At 35.9% G+C, this 25,134-nt stretch overlaps 2 long non-coding RNA genes across 3 annotated transcripts; both read left to right on the top strand.

Annotated features, from left to right (window-relative positions):
• The first annotated feature begins 5,115 nt into the window (after positions 1-5,115).
• Positions 5,116-6,397, top strand: LOC117278722 (uncharacterized). The gene is made up of 3 exons (XR_011410114.1): positions 5,116-5,218; positions 6,052-6,183; positions 6,314-6,397. It is a non-coding gene; the product is annotated as an uncharacterized lncRNA (long non-coding RNA).
• Positions 6,398-11,034: 4,637 nt separating this feature from the next.
• Positions 11,035-23,646, top strand: LOC108946497 (uncharacterized). 2 transcript variants are annotated; one of them, XR_001970803.2, is made up of 2 exons: positions 11,035-11,322; positions 23,078-23,646. It is a non-coding gene; the product is annotated as an uncharacterized lncRNA (long non-coding RNA). The 2 variants fall into 2 exon arrangements; XR_011410113.1 differs by having other exon boundaries at positions 11,035-11,341.
• Positions 23,647-25,134: the final 1,488 nt, after the last annotated feature.

Here is a 25,134-nt window from a genome sequence, read left to right as displayed (position 1 = left end):
TGTTTAGTCACTATCGCCCATTATTCTCTGCTTCAACTACTTAAATTTTTCTTCCAACCTATTTTGTTCCTCTTTCGCCTCTTTTAGTTTCTCTTCCACTACCGCAAGTTGTCGTTGCATCTTAAAGATCTGGAGTTCGTATTCACCGGTTATATTCCAAACATATTGCAAACAATGTTTGTAGTATTCCTGATAAATGGGTTCATTATACCATTCTTCAAACCTACATTGATTTCCGTCCTACAAATAGGGACTATAACACAACATTATTAATTAACATGTTATATAAAAAATATTAACAAATATGTTTTGCAAAACAATAACTTACAGGTTGTTGACATATCCAGCGTCTGCGCCCCACATTACCATTTGACCAACATGGCTTAAAAATCGCAAGTCTGCCACAATAACAAATAAGTACGTCATTGCGTCCAGACATTTCTTAATGCAAGACAAATGCAAAATTAGTGGAAAGTTTTTTCTACTTGATGCAAATAATAACTAAATTCGCTAGGCTTTTATAGGCAAGAAAAAAAACACATAACGTGGTATTTCACCGTGCTATGCTTCGCGTGACAATGATCATTTAGGGTACAATACAGCTTTTCCAGAACGACAGCTTTTTCAGGTCGACAAGACAATACACATAACGTGGTATTTCACTGCGCTATGCTTCGCGTGATAATGATTCTTTCGGGTATAAGAAATCTTCTTAAACTGAACCAAGTCATATGTATTTCAAAGACTTTTTGAATAAACATTACAACATCCATTAAAAAAATGTCACTAATATTTAACAAGTAGTTCAAAAAGAGGCAAAAAGGTGAAGGCAGTTCAACAGATCCCCATGGATCACGTTTTAACACTATAGATCCCTACCTTGAAAACAATATGCTAGGTTGATACACTGACTTGAGTGATGACAAGTGGTATAGTGTTCTGCGTACATTGGAAAATCAGCCTATCAATATACACACAGATATCAAAGTTGCAGGGCATATTATTGAGGGCGAAGCGCATTCTACAAAGCCTGAAGGTATGCGAATTTGGGGAGAAAAACTACAATGGGTTCCCTTTTACTCAAAACGGTGTGATTACGAAGTACTGTGTCGCTGGCATGGGCTTGTTGTGCCACAAGCACTGTCTGCGGCCTTCCAAACAATGACACAAGAATTTGGGGTGTATGTTAAATTGTAGTACTAAAGTATTAATGCTAAATATCAATAAGACTTAACACCAATGAAAACATAATTTTATTTCATACATTCTGCAAGATCAACATGTACATACACTCATTACAACAAATTACTGGGAAAAAACACTACGGGTATCCTTGATAATTGGGCACATTGGATGAACTTCCACTGGGAGCTGAATTACCACCGCTATCCAATCCAGCTGAAGGACATTTACGACAGTCGTGTCCTGTTTGCGAGCATATGTCATATTTAGCGCAAAAACAGTATCACCAACATCCATTTAGTTCCGTATACGCGTTCTTTTTTGCACTTGTCGCTGACACAAATACTCCTTGTTACACACCATTTTAAATAGTTCTGGCGGTCAATAATGCTCAGCATCCATTGGCTGCAACTATCCACTATAGGTGTTTAAGTATGCAGCAACATTATATTCCTTGTCAACATAGCTGGTTGCCGCGAAACCTATATATTGAAAGCACTTCATGGCATGTGAGCACGGCATGTGGTAGATGGACCATTTCCCATAAGAGCATAACCTTCTGGCTTCATTTACGGTGTGTGTATTATTCCCCCGGTTTTGATGGATAGCGGTGCGAACTTCAAAAATATTTTGCTCGTTACAATACTGTAAATATGAATGCCAATGTGCTCGCCTCCTGTATTTCACAAATCTTTTCATTGGTATTGGCATAAATTCAACACCCCTCTCCATCAATGACGATGCACCTCTAGCCCTTTCAACAAACCTCTCCGCCATCTGCTTGAATGACATCCGCACCATGACAGTGACAGGAAATCCACATGTAGACTTCAATAACCCGTTGAAAGACTCTGACACATTAGTAGTCAGAATTCCCCACCGTCTGCCTCCATCCGCATGTAATGTCAACTTGTCAAGCTCATGTCGCATCAACCAACGATAGGCTCCTTCATTTTCTTGCCTAATCTATTCCATGCGCCTCCTGAATTTACACTCTTGTTGATCTGTTGCAGCCATCCACATTAAATCATGAAAGTCCTTGTTGGGATATGCCTTCTGGAAATTGGCCTTCAGGTGCCTCACACATAAACGGTGGTATGCATACGGTTCCTGCCATGCAAACAAATGTTGTACATAACTTAAAATACCGCCATGCCGATCAGATATTAGACAAATACCTAAACGTTGTCTGACAACGTGCTCCTTCAAGTGGTTCAAAAATAGCATCCACGTCTCTTGGCTTTCATTTTTGCACAAATAGCAAAAGTTAGGGGAAATATACTTCCATTATCATCTACTACAACGGCGATCAACAACTTAATATCATACTTTTCATAGACATGAGTGCCGTAGATGGATATTACCGGCCGGCAATGCACAAAACCATCAATTGTTGGCTTAAATGCCCAGAACACATATCTGAATATATGTTCTGGTATTCCCGAAATCCTCTCAAGCTTTCATTCAACAACAGTACCGGGGTTAAAGTGTTGCAATGCGGCCATGTACCTAGGTAGAGATGCAAATGACTTATCCCAGTTACCATAAACAATTTCAAATGCACGTTTGCGCCCGAGAAATTTTCTTCTTTTGGTAATGGTACACCCATATTCCTGGTGGACAGATGTAATACACTTTTTGATCTTGTACCTTATGGACACTTCAATGTGTGGAATCAAGACAAGAAAAATCAAGTCAACATCCAAATTAAAGTGATTCCCACCGAATGTGTCCATTTCACAATTGTGGGTGCCAATGTATTTACCCACAACCCACATATTTGTTTTCTTCTTCCTCGCACGTAGAATCCAATTACAACCCGTAAACCATCTACGGAAAATAACCTTGTATCCGGAGATGACTCCCACACCATCATCTCACGACACTCTTTTACACTGTACATTTTCACCGCCCTGCTTAGGTGCATTTTATCAGGAAAAAGCATGCCCTTTGACAGCACCATTGTTCTAGATTCATCCCACATTGCTGTCCGAATTTCGTCAATATCCCTTGTGAGGGCATCCGCATCCGGCATACTTGGCAAATGATCAAGGTAGGGAATCTCCCTTGAATGAAATGACACGTGGGACTCGTACAATCTTGGTCTAACTGGAGGTAGAGCATGCTCCCTAGTCAAATCAGGTTCAGCATTCTCTTCCTCCTCATCATCACACTCGTCATGGAAGGGTGTGTCATCTTCAGACTCATCAGCATTGTTGTCATAATCACGATTCTCTTCCTGACTCTGCGCATCTGCCATATCCCGATTAAATATATCGTCTTCAGGCAATTGGGTAAGGACAGGACCATCATGTTGCTCGTTTTCACTGCACAACTAATAAAATAATGAGTTACTCAAATTGGTCCAAACTTTACATATAACTTTTTTCACTTACAAATCATAATGTGTTGATATCCCATGATGCACATTATCCTGTTGATGATGACTCCCGGATGGACCATCATGATCCAACACACCAAAACTAGGCATATTCCAGCTGGTCGTTGGTTCATAACTTGTAAAATTTATATCTGGTCGGTACCCCCTGTGAAATATATGAGTGTTAATACAAATTCAATACATAAAAATATACATCGTAACACAAAGAAAAATTGAAGTTTACCACTCGGCTTGTGGATTATGTAAACTAGGGGAGAAATTATTTCCTCGCTCCTTATTCGCCCGTGGAGATAAGTTTAGATCAGGACAAACTCTTTCAGCTGGAACCTGTTCGGCTAAAACTACTCCAAAATAACCACCCGATAATTGAGGGATATCCCTACAATGCGCAACCTCATTATTGCGAACGTCTTCAACCTTGACGTACATTTCTAACAATTTTATCACAATAAATTCCCGGTATTCATCCGGAGTCCTCAAAAAATCTCTCAGAGTTTCATCGTCTTCGATGTTAAACTCAGCATAACAAGCAACCCCTTGCGGAGTCACAGAATACGGATATCCTCCGGTTACTTTAATATTCACCGAACATTTGCTCACACTTATTTTTTTACATAACAACGATATCAATGTATCGTACTTCATTTTAAGTGGCAACTTAACATGACGTTGTGGAGATAGACTATAGCTTACTGAGTTATTCGCCATCACAACCTCCCCCCCCCCCCCTCCCCCCAAAATATAATGAAGCCCTAATTCTTCGCTCTTCAGACATTATGACAAAATACAAAACAACTTAACGAAGAAATATTTTACAAAACTTGAGAATATTTCTGAATGGATTTTTACAAAATCCTTAACGTCTTTAAATAAGGCAAAAACCAATCCGGGGGGTCGAATTTTTTGAGGTATAGCACCCTTAAATAAGAGCGTTATACCCATTTGAATTATTGTTATGCCAGTTAAGCCCGGAAGAATTATTGGTGGGCTCACATAATATGTATAGCGCGGTAAAGAAGGGCTTTATATATATATATAACGTCTTTTAAAAGGGCGCTATACTTAACTGGGCAAACGATCGTTAAGATATAGCACCCTTTAAAAGGGTGTTATATATAAAATGGTCACCAAGTTTTTTTTCACACATTTTGGTTCCGGTACAAGTATCTCTAAAAACAACTCGAGACCTTTTGTTGAAGTTCACCCCTGCTTCGAGTACACTATCACCTCACTTGGGGCTTGTTTATTACTAGGGATAAGGAATAATTAGTGATTAAATTTAAGAAGATTTTATTTTACGTTTTGTTGGGAGAAAATTATACTATAATTAATCTCATAATTAGTTATTGCACGATCGTACTAATCCCGGATAATTAATCCGGGATTGTATTATTTCACCCACGAGTTTCCTGATATTCTCCAAGTAACAGTATGTGTTCTAAAAGCTAAGAGTCATTTCCTCCAACTAGTCAATCAAATCTCTCCAGGTTACTCTCTAGCAAAGCAGAAATGTTTGACAAGTGAAAGTGAAGAATGAGTTGCCAGAACAGTAAAACAGAAGAAACGCCCGACGAACAACACAAGACCAGCAAAGACCCTAAACACAAACCCTTCTTTGACGTTTACGGCCCTCAGGTTTGGAACTTTTCATGTTATATATATATATATATATATATATATATATATATATATATATATATATATATATATATATATATATATATATGCGTATATAATTACAAAGGTTCTACTGTCATATATTATGAATGTGAATACATTTGGCTTATATTCAGGGGCGGCCCAACATCGCCTTAATATATATATATATATATATATAATGAACATGTTTTTTTAAAAATTAGACAAGTGAGGATGTGGAATTAAAAAAAATGAGAACTTAGTTTTATAAAGTACAGAAAATTAAATGAATTTAACGTTGATTGCATCACAACTGAAATGGGAGAACCCAGAAAACATACTTCCTCCGTCCCAACTTAAGTGACTTCTTTTTTTTAAGTAAGTCACTTTATATATTTGGTAACAATTCAACTTTAGATTTTTCTTTTTATCATTAATGAGATGATTTCTAGACCACAATTTTCTATGATTTATTTAAGATTAAAAGTTTCAAAAGTCTTCCTTTATTTCATAAACTCCATGTCCAGTCAAACACTTTCATATAAATTGGGACGGAGAGAGTATAATTTATGTAAGGAAAATAAACAATAAGTTAGATTATTAGATATAGTTACGTGACTAACTAATGAATAGAGAAATATAATTAAGTAATAAAGTAAAATAAGATTGAGAGAAAACTATTTTAGTTATATTAATTAGAGGAAGAAATCGAGTTATTAAAAATTAAATGACAATAAAAAAATAAATTTATCAATAATAAGAAATAATTATATAAATAATATACTACTATATATTTAGATAATTCTTTCCCTCTTTCTTTTTGCATGCAGAACAAGCCTTTGATCCCTAAAGCGGTTATGCTGTATGTTCCTGGCCTTGATGCCGCTCTATGTTTATCAGTCTAAAATGCTCAAAGGTTTCAAAAAATGCTGTGGTATTCCGAGGCCAGTTTTAGCTCTCAGGTTGCTTATACATTAATGTTCGAATAATCAATATCTTATAACTATTGTGTACTTGTCTTTAAACTTTTTGCTACTCTTCTGTCAATGGAAATTATGGTTTTCTTATTATTATTGGCTGTTGTTATGGTAGCTGTGTATCAGATGGAAATCAGACAATAGATGCACTCCTTACGTACAAATCAAAGAGGAAAAGGAAAGAAGCTGAGCACATTTCACTATTGTGGTTATACTTCTGGTTAGTTTTAAGATGGTAGAGGTTCATTTGCTTGTGGGAAGGAGGTCTAGAAACGACATGCCTGGTAAAGCAGGCACAGTCTCTTCCAACTTTATATCAACGGGACTGCTCTGTTCTATGTTGTAATTTATAACCTTGTCTGCACCTTTCTAGGATCTGTTTATGTAACACTTTTTGCCCCCTGTAAGTTTTAGAGAAGCTTCATGGATGGTTCCTGCTAGAATGGTTAGATTTTCTGCTGGCTGTTAAATTAGAGAACTGGGTGAATATTCTACCAAGACTTTTCAGAAATAGACAAGTTGCTTGATTTTATTTTATTTGGATTTGCTTAACTGCTCTCTGCCTCTTTCGCCTGTTTTAATTCAGACATCGAGCACTGCTGACAAACCCAAAAGCTGAATTTAACAGTTAAAGATTCTTCTGAACAGTTCTCAATTGAGCTCTTTGTGCTCTGGTTAGTGGTTATTGTCTGATACTTGCCTATAGTTTCTCGTCTCTTGTGACATAGTGGGTTTGTCGTAAAGCATATTGTCTAATACACCATTCACTTGTTACCACATTGATTCTTATTAGCAACCCTAGTGTCTAGTGATTGAAAAAAATGCTCATAGTGACTGATTTGAGCAAACATCCTGTTTGGAGCCGCAGCAAACCTTTTCCAGATATGCAAACTCAAGAGCAGGAGTTGAAAATAATGACTTTTCCTTTCCCCATCTTCAGCTATGTTTAAAGGTCAAAGCATGAAGGATAGAATTACTTTAGTAGCAGTTGTAAATATCAGTAAAATGTTGTTGAATCCTTGTCTCTTCCATGAAAAATAAAAAATGCAACCCTTTTTGCAATATATGAACTTAATAATGGTGTGCCTGGTTTTTATATACTGAAGATAGACTATCTCCAAAGATCTGACAAGTAACAAGAAGATAACATTTAGAACTATTATATTTCATTGAGTTCTATTGCAGATATTTAGAATTATAAATCATGGAGATTTTCAAAAATAGGTCTTTGTTTGAAAAGTGGATCGTTTTAAGGGGAGGTTGAGTGGTGGCACTGCCACAAATGATATGCACGCAGGAGCAGTCATAAATCAAAATGGAACTTCTTTTCCCCCTTCTACTCTCTTATGTTGTGTTTTGATAATACCCAAGTATCCAAGCACACCTTAATCATCCCCTTATTCATGCAGGTGCTGAGACTCTCACTACAGAGCGTCTATCTTTTGTTGACCTCAAAAAGGATATACCATTTCCCTTCAATTATTACACACTTACAGATAAGGAACTAGAAGAAAATGGATACTGTTAGGACCAACCAGGTGACGTGCATTCCAAGAACTTGAAATTTATTGAATTATTTCATTAAGATTATTGACAGTTTACCATGGTATTTCATTACCCTATTTGGTGTTTGATAAAATGCCACGATAGAGATAATATCACTTGAGAAAATTATATATAATGGCTATAATATGGTGGCAAGTTATATGGAACCAAGATAACTGGCCATGTGCTATGTGAGATAGCCATAAACTTGAAAGGATTAAAGCCATCTGAAGCCAGCCCAAGTCTAGCATTCCTAGGATCTTGAGAAAAACTTGGATGCAATTCATCAAAAAATTTCCAAGCAATACTATCAGCAGGGTGTCGCATTACCCCATCTCTAGTGCGACCTTCAACGTGCCATCTCATTTGAGTAGATGTTTTAGATGACATGAATAACCTTTGAAGCCTTGGTATCAATGGAAAGTATCTAAACACCTTTGCTGGAATTTTTGAGGTTGTACCTTGGAGTTTTGCAAAACTTACAATCCGTTCTATCTTTTATCCCATTCCAGTAGATCATACGACCATTTGGACATGCATGTATTTTTTTATATTCAAGTCCTAAATCTTTAATAATTTTCTTGGCATCATTAAAGGACTTGGGTCAGGAAACACATCTTTTAGCAACTCTAGCAACATGGAAAATAAATTGTTACTCCACCCATTGAGAAACTTTAGATGCAATAAACAAACAAGAAAAGAAAGCAGTGAATATTTGCTTCCAGGGTATAATTCACACTCAAGCTTCTTTTAATAAGTTAAAAAATGTTTCAGTCTTCTTATCAAACCCCTTCCCATGTTGATTTGACCCACCAAATCCATTACCACTAATGTCCATATCAACAAAGTCACTAGTAGGAGGAACTCCAAAAGCATCATGTACCAAGGCTTGTATTTCATCACCTTTATCTGACTGATTAGTAGACATTGATGAATATGACATCTCACCATGAAAAATTCAAGTAGTGTAACTAATTAGAAACCCATCAACCCCTATGTGTTCGACAATCAAATCTTTTGACACAAATTTCATATTACGACACTTTCGACATGGACACAAGATTTCAGATACATTAGGCCTATCCAATGACGCAAAATGAATAAACTCTTTGGCTCCGATCTCATAAAAAGGATTGTTCCTATTCAATACGTTTATCCAACTCTTATCCATTAAGAATATAACCTATACATATAGCATCAAAGAATCAACTTCAGTAATTCTCCTTGAACTTAATCTAGTGTGAATATGTTTTACACCATCAATAGATACACTTAGAACTTCAGATAAGATTTACGACAGTGTAAAGAGTTTTTACAGAAAGTTCAAATATACTCTGCAAACAAACTTAAAAGAGCCTAAATAACTAGAAAAGTAGAAAATCTAGTAAGCACTTCAAAACACAAAAATACTTTCTTTTAACTAACACAGTACAAAGAATTAGATTTACATAGTATTAAGTTAAACAGAAGATAGATAAGAACCTGCAAAAGCCTCACCAAGAGTCTGAACCCTATATCAATGTTCTTCCAATAGATAGAAATCAAATTTGACTAAAATTAGAATGGGTTTGCTAAAATATTGAGCCAATTTAAGAATCCCCAACATCTTAGGTCTTTGGCCGTTTGCGGGGCTTTACCAATTCGCTGACTTTTGGTCTCCGTTTATAGATTGTTTTTATTTTATTTACTTTATTTTTAAATTCAACTTTTAACAAGTACTAGTAATATTATTGACTAAATGTAATATTTTAATTTTTTAAATTTACAAAATAGTATAATAATGAGAACAATAGAAAGTACATTAAAAGTTTAAAAAGATTAAAAAAAACTCATAGAAAATAAAATATCTAACATGTTTTTGCAAGTATAAATAATGCAATGGTGTTAAAATTATTGTGAAATACAAATCAAATATAATATCTTAACTTTTAAATAAATAATAATTTTTTTAAGAATATTATCAACTATACACAATTACCTTTATAAAAGTAAATAATAATCAATAAATTATATTATAGTAATTTAAAATTTTACTCCTTCATAAATAAATACATAATTACTTTCAAATTATAAAATAATAAAATTCTAATATTTTTAGAGACACAAAACTAAGAAATAGAGACCAATTGTAAGTGAAGATATATATTTTGTATATATGTATATTTTCAGAAGAAATGTTCAAATAATATTCACTATGATGTTCCCACTTAGAAAATATGGAATACTCATGACTTTGTTATTTGAGTTAATCCCAATCTTCATCTTGTTAAAAAATATCAATAGAACTTTATCATTCATTTGTTAAAGTATTCTTGAGGGTCAATAATGCTAATAATTACGAAATTTAACGCATAATTTGCATAGGAACTATTTGGTCATCCAAGCATTGAACAATAGGGCACAATTTGAATTAGGCACGTGGAGTGTAAGCCTCACAAAACTAAATTCTACACATGAACCTCATGCCATTTTACAAGTGCCACACCCAAAGGCCGGCGAGTCCCGAAAAGCCTTTTAAAATATTGATTAACAATAAGAGAACTCATCTATTCTGTGTGTACTTATCACAATACTAAAAAATTATAGTATTAAATAAAAATAATAATTTTTTTGCTTCTAGACAAAGAATGATTTACAAATAGAAAATATAGGGAAATTTCCAACATTAATGTAAACGTTGGCAATTAACGACTAATAATATGACATTTAAAATAAAAGTCACAATCTTTTTTATATTTTGTATCAAATGTTATTGTTTTTATGACATTTGATACAAAATGTCATTGTTTTTACGATATTTTGTATCAAATGTCATTATTTTTACAACACTTTGATTCAAATGTCGTTATTTTTACTACATTTTGTCAAAAATGTTGTTATTTTTATGATATTTTGTCGTAAATGTCAAGAACTTCAATTTTTTCCGACATTTATTTTAAATGTCACTAATAAATGTCGTCGTATCATTACTTTCTTGTAGTGATTATTTATAAGTAGTCTTTAAATCTTTAAAAGATGAGATATCATTTTGACACATTCGTATTAGTTTTAATTCCTTTGTTTATGAGTTAGGTTAGACTCGCTTTACATGTTAAATTTTGAAGAACAATAGAATTACCTCTGAGTTTAATTAGGCTGTTAAGTTATGTTGTTATTCTTCATCAATATTTTCATTTGAACATGAATCTATTATCCCAAACAGAGAAATAAAGGTCGAATGAAATCTGTAATGAGAAATTATATCAGCAAATCATGCGGTTTCTAAGAATATATGTATAATGAGACAAAGGAGCTGTAACGTCTATAGCATAAGCGGAGATAGGATGAACTTCTTCGTTTAGAGGTGAAAATTGGAGAAAATGAGACAAAGATAGGAAATTAATTGGTACAATAAAGGTACAAACATTTTCTTTATATTTTAGCTTATTAAATAGTACTTTTGCTTATATTTTCTTGTCTTAGGTTCTGACTTCTATGTTGTTGTGATTTTTCTTTTTTTGTATTTAGGTGTTTGACAAAGGTGATAACTTAAGAGCTTTTAGAGTGAGGTGGATACAGTTTTGGAATCACTAGAGTCAAGTTAGATCGACATACAACTGTTTGTTCCTATTAAGTTTCGTGCTACCTTACAGTTCTAGATATTTTTTCACAATTAATAAGCTTTTATTTTTTATTTTCACCTCTATTAAACATGAAGATTTTATTGCCTAAATAAAGAACTCAATGTCTGGGATGTACCGTGCTATTATCGTGTGGCTGGGATGACTAATTCAAAGTATACTTTTATTTAGATTTTTATCTATTATGCCTTGTATTCATGCAAACACTAAGAATGCGTATAATTTGTAGTGATTACATTCACATGGTAAATGATTATTTTTGTTCCTGCAGCACCTGTTATCTCTTTGTTCCTTAGCCATGAATCTATGAGGTCAAGATTTTCTATTGGGATATTTGCGATGGATGTTTGAAGGAAGACATTTGCCATATCAAGATTTAGTTCTGTCCCGGTGCCTTCTCGTTCTCCTTTTATCGACCTAATATTTCTGACCCGTGTATTTGATTTCCTTGTTGGTGCATTAATTGGTAGAATTAGCTGCATACAAGTGCTATAAGCTACTATATGTTACTAATTCAGCAGCTAGTAACATGACATTCCAATGATGTTTACATCTTCTCGTTTTATACTGACTTTTAATTTATACCAATACATTCTACTTCTATTCTTATTTTATTATTGTGCTTGAGTCTTTCATATTATTTAAGCACTTTAGTCAAATTCTATTCGAAAGAAAAGCTAACAAAGCCTTGCTCTCCGTTGTTGCCTTCCAAATCTCTTGTAGTAAGTTTCTTTCTTTGAGTCATTTATGAGAAGCACTCTTTACTTGACGTTGAACCTGATTTGTTGTTTTCAATTACTTGGTTATGTTATGTTCTTGTGGTGAAAAAATTGCTTCTTGTTGGTGTTTTGCAGCTTATACGTTCTTATGTGTTTGTTAGTTTATAGATATGAATAGTGTAGTCTTGTCTCACATTGGAAGAGGAGTAATATCTCCTTGTAGTGTATAGCTATAAATAGGGACCTCTTGTATTGTATTTATCATCTAATATCAATAACATATTTTCTCTCGTGCCTTCTCACATGGTATCATAGCATTAGTAAGAAAAGATCGATGTCCGTCATTTTAGCGTTAACCGAGAAGAAAGAACTTAGTCATCGTGCAATTTTTCCGGTGACCTAAGGCTTGTCTAAGTGAAAGTCACTTTCTGTCGGTGTTGTACTATAACCAATACCACCACGAGGTAGATCACCCTCCGACGACCAACCCCTGAAATTTTATCTTGCAGAAAAGTCGCCACGCTCCTCCACGCGCCGGCAACAACAACTTTTCCGGCGAGGGTTCCGTCCACTTTTCGGCCATTTTTTCGCGAAACTTCTTCAGGACATTGTGCTCTCCTCAAAATTCTGAGCCTACCCATCTAATTCAAATCAAATTTTGACCACTTTTATATTTTTCTGACGTGAATAGTGACCTTCCCGGCCATTTTTTTGAAAACATTTCTTCAGGACAGCTTGCTCGCAAAGGAATTCCGAGTCTATCCATCCTGGTTACAACAAATTTCGATAACTTTGGAATTTTCCAGCGAGCTACAGTATTTTCGGCGTGAATGATCACGCCTAACTCTAGTCCTAAAAAGGATAAGCGGTCGCTGCAAATATAATTCGGTCTAAAAGTCCGGAGTCGAATCCCACAGAGAACTAAGGCTTAGCTATAGCTGTTTAATATCACTAAGAAGACAAGTTTGAACAATTTTCTAAATTATAAAGATTTAGATTTATATTTCTAACTAATTAACTAGAAAATATTAGAAAGTGGTAAAATTATCAACTAACGAGACAAAGGGTTGGAGACTAAATTAAGGAGGTCTAGAGTTATGATTTCCCCAATTGTCGGAATCTTTTTCGCTATGTTCCCTGCAACTTCGCCTATGTATTCTCTATTGATTATGAGCACTTTAGGTGCCGTAATTCTTTCTCGAGCAACTACAACAATTTACTAGGCATATTCTCTCGAACTACACTAGTTGGCTTCATCGAACCGCTCACTATGACCACGTCAAGGCTTTGTTATTACTAAACCTACCTTTAAACCCACTGTATTGATTTCTCACATACGTTAGGAGTGACGTTGTTCAACAACCACCTAAATATGTATCCTTTCTCAAGCAACACATAATAAATAGGCACAATCAATCGATGGCCATTCAGTCAACTGAAATAAATACGTAGTTGAACAAATAGATAAATTCAAAGGCTAAATTATATTAAAACATAACAAGAATTTATCCTACAAAAGGTTCCATCAAAACCCTAGATAACAAATTAGCTATTCATAGTAGTATGCATAACTACAATATTAGAATTCATAACCAATAATAGAAATAGGAAGAAGGAAGTGAGAAACTCGTAGAAGAACTCTCCGCCTTGCTCCTAGTGTGTTCTTGCCTCCTTAGGTCGAATCCCAGTCTCCTTAGCCTCCTTAGGTCTAAATTGTGTCAAAAATATGTCAAACGTCCTCAAAATACTATTTTTCCATATATATATATATATATATATATATATATATATATATACCAAGTAGGGTCGGGCCCAAACAATTATACCATCTCCTACGCGAAAAAGGACACTTTTCCAGGTCAGGACGTCCGCGGCCGCGGATTCAACCGCGGATTTGGCCGCGGATTTTGGCCAGTTTCTGCCTCACATCCGCGGCCGCACACTTGTCATGCATTTTTCACCCTGTTCTATTTGGAATTTACATGAAAGTTGTAGCCCTTTGAATTAGCTTTCCAACCATATATTGTGGAGCTCAAATAGAGTTCTGAGCGAAAAGTTATGTGCATGTTACTAGATAGTGCGCAATATGCCTACTCGATTCTTCGTTCGTTCTTAACTGTCATCCGTTTATCCCTGAACACGATCCCGACTTAATTCCTTGGGCTTTTACTCAGAGTTCAAAGCTCCAAATCACTTGAATTCATTCCATAACATCTACATAGCTCGGAATCACTCCTACAAAGCATAAAATACACAATTAGTGCAAAACACAAGTGATTAAAGCTCAAACTCAATTAAAGTGCAGTAAATTGGAGTGTAATAAGCGACTAAAATACGTAATTATAGCCTATTATCAATACCCCACACTTAAACCATTGCTCGTCTTCGAGTAATCAAACTATATTTTATATAGACACGACCTTTTGAAACAATTCTCCTAACTCATCACACCAAGAATACTTAAAATAGACTAAGCACAAAAGCGTAACATCTTCACCTCAAGATTTGACTTACAAGTACCACGCATTATTCACAACTCACCCACTTACTCTAACATAGAGGTCATTGACATTACCTTTCCTTCATGAATCAAGTGCCCTCACACAACAAAAGAGAGTAGTTCCACACAATAAAATTTAAGAACACTTAGGAACTCAAGATAGAAAGAATTCGCTCACTCTCAGAAATAACATTCATATGCCACAAAAGATGCACCATAGGCTTGTCCGTAGTGTACTACTCTACTAATCGAACTCATTCAGTCTAGGATCAAGTAGGACTTTATTTGGTTGTAATGTAGGCTGCGGGACGGGTAGGATATATTTAGATATGAGAGTGACTACACCTCCCTAAGCACTCTAATACATATACTTTAACATTCAAACCCCATACTTATGTCAAACCAAACTCCACCTTCACATCAATGTATATTACCCCATACTTCTTCAAGCACAATTACATCAAGAATTACCACTTATCAAGAATTTTTTTTTTCCACAGCAATACAACTATTTTTTTTTCTTTTCTTTCTTTTTCAATTCAAGTGGCTCTTACTTTTTCAAAACAGTGCACCTTTCTCCTTATTTCATTAGTTTCATTCAAAAGCCAAACTATCCGCACCACACTTTAACTTTTACATAGTTCATAATAATTCAAGTGCTCATAAGAGGTTAGAAGGTTCAAATAGATGATTAATTCAAACAAATGGGTAAGGCTTGTAATGTTGTTGCCAAAGAAACAGGATTACAGGCTCAAATGGGTTAACTATGATACATAACAATTAGGCGGGTAAAATATATATATGGCTACAAAGAAATGCCTATATCACTTCCAAGACTGAACAAAACCACTATTTCGCTTTGTAAACATACGGGACAAGTTCTAAGCATCAAATGTAATGCACAGAATAACACCCAAACCTCACACACATGGCACATAACTCACTCAGGCTTGGATTCATCAAGACACTCTAGTCAAAGCAGTTAAGCAAATTTAAAATCATACAATTTAAGGTAATTATACAAAAGTAAACAACTGAGCCTAAGTGTCACAACCAAAGTACTCACTATTATCAAGGCATAATAAAGTCAAGAGATATTGCTTCAATTCAAAACACAACACAATAGCTCATATTTCTAAAAAAATAAAACTAGCTACATCCGGTTCAAACAAAACCCTTAGAAAAGAACCGCGGCACAAAGAAAAACCAAGGGGAAATTACTACACTACCTACAAAAAAAATCTTTTTATCTTTTTCCTTTCGACTTAAATCCCTCAAGAAAAATATCTAATAGATCCATCGTCGGAAAAAGCCCAATCTTTTCTATTTTTGTAAAAATAAAAAAAATTATTCAATTAAACTAACACAACTAAAATAGCATGGAAAGTCACCCAAACAATCTCCTCACCCCACACTTAAAATTGTGCATTGTCCCCAATGCACACCCATACATACAAGAAGGTAAAAGAAACTCCCTGGAAGGCCAACGCACTAGCATCTCATGGGGTACTCAGACTTCTCCCAGGCATAGTCCTTTGTGCGGGTACCTCACACTTAGTTCCAATTATCTGGTTTGCTGTTGCATTCTTTCAATGGCTTTGCGTTCCATGCTCTTAAAAAATCAAAAATCGACACTACAAAAATAATACTATAATAATAAAAAAATAAAAAAAAAATTTAAAAAATAAAGCTGGGTTTCCTCCCAACAAGCGCTTGATTTAACGTCACGGCACGATGAAAACTACTTTTTGTCTCCACCTTGAACTTATGAATTGGACTCCAAGTTTTGATTCTGCTCTATGATCATGCTCTTGAGGCGATACAAATTGTTGCAAGCCAAAAATTAAATGAATTCTCATCCACTTTTTGGCTCTCCACCGAGGAGTCTCACCTTGCCTAGACGGCCTTGAAAATTTTAAAATATAAGGCTCATCTACCTCTTCCCTGGACTACTTTTTATGCTCGTAAAAATCCATTACCATTTCACCGTCTGAACATAATGTAGAGAAGTGTTTGGAATGAGGTCCAACACGCTCAAATACATGTACTTCAAGATTTTCGACATCCTCAATACCAATCACGCTTGAGTCAACTAAATTTATATCCTCAACTTCCTTGGATGACTCTAGTATCTCTTCTACAACATCGACATCCTCAAAATCTAGTTCAATTGATTGTTGGTGTTCTACTCTATCCTCCTCCCTTAGCACCTCAATTTTTGCATCTAATACAAGCTCATTTTGGCTACTATCCACAATATCAGCTGGTTGAGCATTAAATGCTTCAACTAATTGACGCACTTGTGCCTCCAGGTTGCGAATAGCAGCATCTTGCCTTTGTATGTGAAGTTGTTTCTCATTATTTTGTTCCACAAAGCACTTTAGCATATCCTTGATCTCTTTCAGGTCATCATCACTGGGTTCTTTGTTCCTATTAACTTCACAAGAAAAAGAAGAACCATCATAGTAAGGGGTTGGGCGAAGATAAGAAGAATAAGCACAACCATAAAAGTGACCATCTTGACCACCACACATATCACACACATTCCACACATAAGATTGAGTTGGTACACATAACTCACTCTCGAAAATATTTTGATAATTTTGCAATGGGCGGTTTCCTCTACAATATGCATAAGGAGGATCAAAAGTAGAATTACCAACATCAAAACTCTCATAATTCCAATATACCATGTCTCTCAAGTCAAAAACAAAAAATTAAAAAAATAAGATAATCAAATACAAGAAAACAAAAATAAAAGTTCAAACTTGCAACCTAGAGATATGTACACCTACAGCTACACAGTTAGTTCCCCGTCAATGGTGCCAAAATTTGATCACGCCCAACTCTAGTCCTAAAAAGGATCAGTTGTCGCTGCAAATATAATCCAGTCTAAAAGTCCGGAGTCGAATCCTACAGAGAACTAAGGCTTAGCTATAGCTGTTTAATATCACTAAGAAGACAAGTTTGAACAATTTTCTAAATTATAAAGATTGAGATTTATATTTCTAACTAATTAACAAGAAAATACTAGAAAGTGGTAAAATTATCAACTAACGAGACAAAGGGTTGGAGACTAAATTAAGGAGGTCTAGAGTTATGATTTTCCCAATTGTCGGAATCCTTCCCTCTATGTTCCCTGCAATTTCGCCTATGTATTCTCTACCGATCATGAGCACTTTAGGTGTCGTAATTCTCTCTCGAGCAATTACAATAATTTACTAGGCATATTCTCTCGAACTACGCTAGTTGGCTTCATCGAACCGCTCACTATGACCATGTCAAGGCTTTGTTATTTCTAAACCTACCTTTAAACCCACTGTATTGATTTCTCACATACGTTAGGAGTGACGTTGTTCAACAACCACCTAAATATGTATCCTTTCTCAAGCAACACATAATAAATAGGCACAGTCAATCGATGGTCATTCAATCAACTGAAATAAACACGTAGTTGAACAAATAGATAAATTCAAAGGCTAAATTATATTAAAACATAACAAGAATTTATCCTACAAAAGGTTCCATTAAAACCCTAGATAACAAATTAGCTATTCATAGTAGTATGCATAACTACAATATTAGAATTCATAACCAATAATAGAAATAGGAAGAAGGAAGTGAGAAACTCGTAGAAGAACTCTCCGCCTTGCTCCTAGTGTGTTCTTGCCTCCTTAGGTCGAATTCCCAGTCTCCTTAGCCTCCTTGGGTCTAAATTGTGTCAAAAATATGTCAAAAGTCCTCAAAATACCATTTTTCCATGTATATATGCTAAGTAGGGTCAGGCCCAAACAATTATACCCTCTCCTTCCAGGTCAGGACATTCGCGGCCGCGGATTCAACCGCGGATTTTGGCTAGTTTCTGCCTCACATCCGCGGTCGCGCACTTGTCGTACATCTTTCACCCTGTTCTGTTTGGAATTTACATGAAAGTTGTAGCCCTTTGAATTAGCTTTCCAACCATATATTGTGGAGCTCAAATAGAGTTCTTAGCGAAAAGTTATGAGCATGTTACTAGATAGTGCGCAATATGCCTACTCGATTCTTCGTTCGTTCTTAACTGTCATCCGTTGATCCCCGAACACGATCCCGACTTAATTTCTTGGGCTTTTACTCAAATTTCAAAGCTCCAAATCACTTGAATTCATTCCATAACATCTACATAGCTCGGAATCACTCCTACAAGGCATAAAACACACAATTAGTACAAAACACTAGCGATTAAAGATCAAACTCAATTAAAGTACAGTAAATTGGAGTGTAATAAGCGACTAAAATATGTAATTATAGCCTATTATCAGTGAACAGTGTTTCCGGCATAGAACAGTGTTCTGTTTTCCTGCTGTAAACAGTGTTTTTCAAGTTATTTCTCCAGTTTTCTCACAGGAGTTACTTATTTCCACTATTTCAAGTTAACCCTACTACTACAAATTGTAGCGACATGGGAATCAATGCTTTGAATAGTTGGATGGTTTCTTTAGCAGAGTATATTGAGGTCGTTCAGTATAAAGCATGTAAACAAACATCTTCTGAGATAGCTTCTGTTGTTCAAACAGGTAATAGCGTGACTTGTTTCTCCCAATCTTCATCCTTTGAGTCTTGGGTCATTGATTCAGGTGTATCAGATCATATTTCTGGTAACAAATCTCTTTTTACTACTATTTCGTATTCTCAATCTCTTCCAAAAGTCACAATGGCCAATGGGTCTCAAACTATGGCAACTGCAATAGGTCAAGCATCCCCACTTCCTTCCTTACCTTTAGATTCAGTCCTTTATGTTCCCAATAGTCCTTTTAATCTCATAGCTGTTAGTCTCTTAGCCAAATTACTTAAATGCGTTGTTTTATTTCTTGATGACCATTTTTTTATACAGGAACGCAGTACGGGGTGGATCATTGGTACTGGGCGTGAATCAAACGGACTTTATTACCTTATCCTTGCTAAATCACATGGACTCACATCTTGTCTTCCTTCTACAACTTGTCTTGTTACTGATTTACCAGATTTATTACATAAACGGTTGGGACATCCCAGTTTGTCAAAACTTTAGAAAATGGTATCTGGTTTATCTCACTTGTCAGCTCTAGAGTGTGAGTCATGTCAGCTCGGTAAGCATACCCACTCCCATTTTCCTCGGCGTCTTGATAATCGAGCAGAGTCACATTTTACTTTAGTCCATTCAGATGTTTGGGGTCCTAGTCGGGTCAGTTCCATCTTGGGATTCCGCTACTTTGTCAGTTTCATTGATGATTATTCCAGGTGTACTTGGATATTTTTGATAAAAAATCGATCTAAGTTGTTTTCTATTTTCCAGACCTTCCACGCTGAAATTCAAAATCAATTTGGGGTTTCTATTTGCACATTTCGTAGTGATAATGCCCGAGAGTATTTGTCTTCCCCATTTCAGTAGTTTATGAAATCTCATGGGATTATTCATCAAACATCTTGTCCGTACACATCTCAACAAAATAGGGTAGCTGAAAGAAAGAATAGACATCTTATTGAAATTGCTCGTACCATACTCATACAATCTCATGCTCCGTTGCGTTTTTGGGGGGATGCAGTTATTACATCTTGTTATCTTATTAATCGTATGCCATCTTCAGCTATCCAGAACCTAGTTCCATTCTCTCTCATGTTTTCCCACTTACCTTTGTTCTCTCTTCCACCCCGTATCTTTGGAAGCGCTTGTATTGTCCATAACCTTACTCCAGGAACAGATAAGTTAGCTCCTCGTGCTCTTAAGTGCGTATTTCTGGGTTTTTCGAGAACACAAAAGGGGTATCGATGCTACTCTCCTGACCTCCAGCGGTACCTTATGTCCGCTGATGTTACCTTCTTTGAAACCCAATCATACTTCACAGGTTCAGGTCATAACTTAGATATTTCTGAGGTACTACCAATTTTATTTTTTGGAGATTCAGTCACTCCAACTCCACCACCTACAACTCCAGTTGTAGTTCCACCACCTACAGCTCCGGTTGTAGCTCCACCACCTACAGCTCCGGTTGTAGCTCCACCACCTATAGCTCCAGTTCCTCCATATAATCCAGTTCAACCTTCTGCAGCTCCACCACTCTTGACTTATCACCGTCATCCACATTCAGCATCAGGCCCAGGTGATTCACGCCCTGCATCAGATTCTGCACCTACTGCGGACTTGTCTCCTCTTAGTCAACCAATTGCACTCCACAAAGGTGTATGATTCTCACTTAATCCTAATCCCCACTATGTCGGTTTAAGTTATCATCGTCTGTCGTCACCTCATTATGCTTTTATATCTTCTTTGTCCACTGTTTATATCCCTAAGTCTACAGGTGAGGCACTATCTCATCCAGGATGGCGACATGCTATGATTGATGAGATGTCTGCTTTACATGCGAGTGGCACTTGGGAGCTTGTTCCTCTTCCTGCTGGTAAGTCTACTGTTGGTTGTCGTTGGGTTTATGCAGTCAAAGTCGGCCCGGATGGCCAGATTGATCGGCTTAAGGCTCGTCTTATTGCAAAAGGATATACTCAGATTTTTGGGCTTGATTATAGTGATACTTTCTCTCCCGTGGCTAAAGTAGCATCTATTCGTCTCTTTTGTCCATGGTTGTTGTACGTCATTGGCCTCTTTATCAGTTAGACATTAAGAATGCTTTTCTCCACGGTGATCTTGAGGAAGAAGTTTATATGGAGCAACCACCTGGTTTTGTTGCTCAGGGGAAGTTTAATGGTTGTGTCTGCAGATTGCGCAGGTCACTATATGGTTTGAAACAGTCCCCTCGAGCTTGGTTTGGTAAGTTCAGCACAATTATTCAGGAGTTCGGCATGACACGTAGTGAGGCTGATCACTCTGTGTTTTATCGGCATTCTGCTCCTAATCTGTGTATTTATCTAGTGGTTTATGTTGATGATATTATTATTACTACTGGTAATGATCAGGATGGTATTACTAATCTGAAGCAACATATCTTTCTGCACTTCCAGACTAAGGATCTGGGCAGATTGAAGTATTTTTTAGGTATTGAGGTCGCTCAGTCTAGTTCGGGTATTGTTATTTCACAGCGAAAGTATGCCTTAGACATTCTTGAGGAGACTGGAATGATGGGTTGCAGACCTATTGACTCTCCTATGGATCCGAATGCTAAGCTTCTACCTGGACAGGGGGATCCTCTTAGAGACCCTACGAGATATAGGAGGTTGGTTGGCAAATTGAATTACCTCACAGTGACTAGACCTGACATTTCTTTTCCGGTGAGTGTTGTAAGTCAGTTTATGGATTCTCCCTATGATAATCACTGGGATGAAATTGTTCGCATTCTTCGGTATATAAAGTCAGCTCCAGGCAAAGGATTACTATTCGAGAATCGAGGCAACGAGCAGATTGTTGGGGTACACAGATGCTGATTGGGCAGGATCACCTTTTGATAGACGTTCTACGTCTGGATATTGTGTTCTAGTAGGAGGTAACTTGGTCTCGTGGAAGAGCAAGAAACAGAATGTAGTTGCTCGATCTAGCGCCGAAGCCGAATATCGGGCTATGGCTATGGTGACGTGTGAGTTAGTTTGGGTCAAGCAGTTGCTCAAGGAGTTAAAGTTCGGAGAAATCAGCAAGATGGAACTAGTGTGTGATAACTAAGTTGCTCTTCATATTGCGACAAATCCGGTGTTCCATGAGAGGACTAAACACATTGAGATCGACTGTCACTTTGTCAGAGAAAAAGTACTTTCAGGAGATATTGTTACAAAGTTTGTAAAGTCGAATGATCAACTAGCAGATATTTTCACTAAGTCTCTTATTGGTTCTCGTATTAGTTACATGTGTAACAAGTTCGGTACATATGATGTGTATGCACCGGCTTGAGGGGGAGTGCTAGTTTACAGATATGTATAGTGTAGTCTTGTCCCACATTGGAAGATGAGTAATATCTCCTTGCAGTGTACAGCTATAAATAGGGACCTCTTGTATTGTATTTATCATCCAATATCAATAACATATTTTCTCCCGTGCCTTCTCACAGTGTTGAATGCGGCTTTTGGATAAAAAATTAAACTGGATTTGAAACGTGCAGATGCTGAATAGAGTCAAGTAATTCTTACATTCTACTACAATATCTATTATATACATCCTTCAAATTAATTTTTTAAGTGCAAATCATGATATCTATCATACAGAATTTGGCTATGTAATAGCACTAAAGGTCAGCTTGATCACCATAGGCTCAACATGCTACATTAACTAAATGACTTGATCTGATAGTTTATTTCGATTTCTCTAAGTTTGTACACAAACATTATGGTTACTATTTCTTCCTCGCTGTGCTAGTTTTCAAGTATATATTAAGTCACACAAAAACACCAAGACTATCTCTTGGCTTTTCGTCATTATAAAAAGTTTCTTCGAATGTACTTTACATATGTATAGTAGCCAGTCATTGTCGTGTTCTATAACTCTGCTTGTTTAATGTTATTTGAGTTACTTAGAGAAGTTTATTTTTCATTATGTGAAGGAAATACTTAAACTATACAAGATGCATATATGCCTACCTTCGTTTCTATAGAAGAATCCGGTGCATCTATTCCTTTAACAAGAATCATGGACGTTGCTTTCTTTTGGGCTATGGCTGCTTCTGGATTATTTTAGCTTCAAACATGGTTGTCCAATGCGAATAACTGGTAATTTACGCTGAGAGTGGCTGTGTTCATTATCTGAAGCTCTTTTTGACTGCTTCTGAAGTATAATTATAGTCTCGTGAGACACTTCAAAGATTAGTTGAAAGCTACAATATATCAATGAAGATTTGAGCTGTAAGTTGGATGAGTTCTTGAATGCAACTTGATTTGGTGCAACTTAGACTATCTTTTTGGCGCGCAATTGAATCATAAAACTGAAATTTCATGTGGAAGAATTCTATATGATATAAGAGTTTGAAGAGAGATTTTTGTTAGACTTGAAATGACATTTGATTCAAATGGTTTAATTTCTTCTTAGGTTGTTGACACTTTGTAACGATGGATTAGAATTTGTATATGTTTATTGTGGATTTAATGAAGTACATTATGATTTTAAGGAAGAATACTAGCATGTTTTATTACAATTTATTGTATATTTATTAAATTTTTCGGCTATAACAAAAGCCAGAGAAGACATAAATAAAGGCTAATATAAGAGTGGTTTTATTAGCCATTACATTTGCCGCTAAAACAAGTCCCATTTACCAGCATATAATTGGTCTTTACTGACAATAATAAAGGCTGTTGAATGTACAAGGTAGCACGTTTCTTACGGAGTTTTAATGGCCATTTTAATTGCCACTAAAAAGGTAAGGACTTTTAGCGGCCATAATTGATATCTTTACCAGCACTCTGTAGAATTGCTGCTAAAGCCTTTAGCGATCCTGCACTCAACGGCAAATTAACAATTGTCGGTAAAGGTTTTAGCGGCAATATTTAGTGCCGCTAAAGAGGAAATGTATTGCCACTAAAAACTTTTTTTTAGCACAAGTACAGAGTAATTCTCCACCAAAGCTCGGACAAATGTGAGGAAATTATCTAGTATTTTTGCCTCCACTAACATTGAACTTGAGTCCTCAACATCAATGAGATTATGAAATGAAAAATGATGACTTTCCCGTATTTATTTGTATCCTACCAAGACAATGACTCAAGAACTCATTATTTGTTTTTTCATCAAATCTAACAATGTTCAATTGTTTAAAAGAAACATTAAACATATTGATACCGTAAAATGCACTAAATCAACAATTGTCAAAACACAGTTGGAACAACTAGCAATTACACCATAAAAATATTAAGAAGTCCAAACATAGTACTAATGGAAAATGAAGCCCTAAGGTGGATTGATATACCTAAGGGTACAATTATAATTTTGATAAAGTTATTAAATTATCGGCTAAATCGTTAATAAAATTAGGCAAACCGAGACCCGAACTGATAATCTAATTGTCAAATAACACAAAATTGTTACCTAATCATTAGCTCAATAACCCGATATTAATAATCCAATAAACTTTTATCAATTTCGGACTATCGATTTTATCCGATATATGTCCAGCCTTAGAGCAGAGATCCCGATGGAAATATTCAAAAAGAATAACACAGTTCTACATTTAGAAACAAGTAACTTAGCATTTCTTGTCTCTCTTAATGAAAAGCTATAATAATCACATGTTTAGGGCCATAAATCTCAAATTTTAAATCTATGATTTCGATAATTTCATATTTTTCTTAAACTCCATCCCAATTCAAACCGTCACATAAAGTAAAACAGAGTGGGTAGTAGATTAACTAATCAAAACAGGACAAGCATGAGTTGGCGGTGCATGTGGCACTGTAGTACGTGTTGTGGGAGGATTTAACCAAAACGGGCTCACAGTACAGTGGATTAAGGAAAACTAAGAAACTAAAGCAATACAAAGATAAGGCACAAAAACGGACCCCAATAAAACAAAGGCCGGAACAAGAAAGGCATTAAATGCGAATAAATTTACTTTTTCGCCCATTCAAGCCAAAGTGCACACATGAATAGTAACAACGTGTGAGATCA

Source organism: Nicotiana tomentosiformis, chromosome 8 (genome assembly GCF_000390325.3).
Source record: "Nicotiana tomentosiformis chromosome 8, ASM39032v3, whole genome shotgun sequence".
NCBI lineage: Eukaryota > Viridiplantae > Streptophyta > Magnoliopsida > Solanales > Solanaceae > Nicotiana > Nicotiana tomentosiformis.
The sequence above is the reverse complement of the archived record's forward strand: the minus strand, read 5'-3'. Positions and strand labels throughout refer to the sequence as shown.